We start from the raw sequence: 1613 nt of genomic DNA, 5'->3' as shown, positions 1-1613 counted from the left end.
TACAGCAGAGATTTCACGATGAATGTCCCTGCAGTTCAGCCGTTTAGCCCATAGAAACCTGATGGCTGCATACACGTCCAGTTTGCAATGAGCATCGAGTTGCCGCGGCATTCAGCCTAGCCTGCTCTGCACACAAAACACGACGGGGTACCACCAGGACCACCAGTCCTATCGGAAGTGTCGACAGTTGCCGTCACGTACCATGCATTGACCACCCTCATATGCAGGGCGATCCACTGGTAGTGACCGGGCCAAATATCTCACGAAATAAGCGTCAAACGAAAAAACTACAAAGAACGAAACTTGTCTAGCTTGAAGGGGGAAACCAGATGACGCTATCGTTGGCCCGTTAGATGGCGCTGCCATAGGTCAAACGGACATCAACTGCGTTTTTTAAAATAGGAACCCACATTTTTATTACATATTCGTGTACTACGTAAAGAAATATGAATGTTTTAGTTGGACCACTTTTCTCGCTTTGTGATAGATGGCGCTGTAATAGTCATAAACATATGGCTCACAATTGTAGACGAACAGTTGGTAACAGGTAAGTTTTTAAATCAAAATACATAACGTAGGTACGTTTGAACATTTTATTTCGGTTGTTCAAATGGCTCTGAGCGCTATGGGACTTAACATCTGAGGTCATCAGTGCCCTAGAACTTAGAACTACTTAAACCTAACTAACCTAAGGACCTCACACACATCCATGCCCGAGGCAGGATTCAAACCTGCGACCGTAGCGGTCACGCGGTTCCTGACTGAAGCGCCTAGAACCGCTTGGCCACTCCGGCCGGCTATTTCGGTTGCTCCAATGTGATACATGTACCTTTATGAACTTATCATTTCTGAGAACCCATGTGGTTTCAGCATGATTACCTGTAAATGCCACATTAATGCGATAAATGCTCAAAATGATGTCCGTCAGTTTCAATGCATTTGGCAGTGCGTGTAACGACATTCCTCTCAACAGCGAGTAGTTCGCCTTGCGTAATGTTGGCACATGTATTGACAATGCACTGACGCATGTTTCAGGCGTTGTCGGTGGATCACGACAGCAAATATCCTTCAAGTTTTCCCGCAGAGAGAAATCCGCGGACGTCAGATCCGCTGAACGTGCGGGCCACGGTATGGTGCTTCGACGACCAATCCACCTGTCATGAAAAATGCTATTCAATACCGCTTCAACCGCACGCGAGCTATGTGCCGCACATCGATCATGCTGGAAGTACATCGCTATTCTGTCACGCAGGGAAACATCTTGTAGTAACATCGATAGAACATTACGCAGGAAATCAGCATTGCACCATTTAGATTGCCATCGATAAAATGGGGGTCAATTCTCCTTCCTCCCATAATGCCGCACCATACAATAACCCGCCAAGCTCGCTGATGTTCCACTTGTCGCAGCCATCGTGGATTTTCCGTTGACGAATAGTGCATATTGTGCCGGTTTACGTTACCGCTGTTGGTGAATGACGCTTCGTCGCTAAATAGAACGCGTGCAAGAGATCTGTCATCGTCCCGTAATTACTCTTGTGCCCAGTGGCAGAAATGTACACGACGTTCAATGTCGTCGGCAATTCCTGGTGCATAGAAATATGGTACGGGTG

This window comes from Schistocerca cancellata, chromosome 2 (assembly GCF_023864275.1).
Source record: "Schistocerca cancellata isolate TAMUIC-IGC-003103 chromosome 2, iqSchCanc2.1, whole genome shotgun sequence".
NCBI classification, from domain to species: Eukaryota; Metazoa; Arthropoda; class Insecta; order Orthoptera; family Acrididae; genus Schistocerca; species Schistocerca cancellata.
This window is presented reverse-complemented; position numbering follows the sequence as displayed.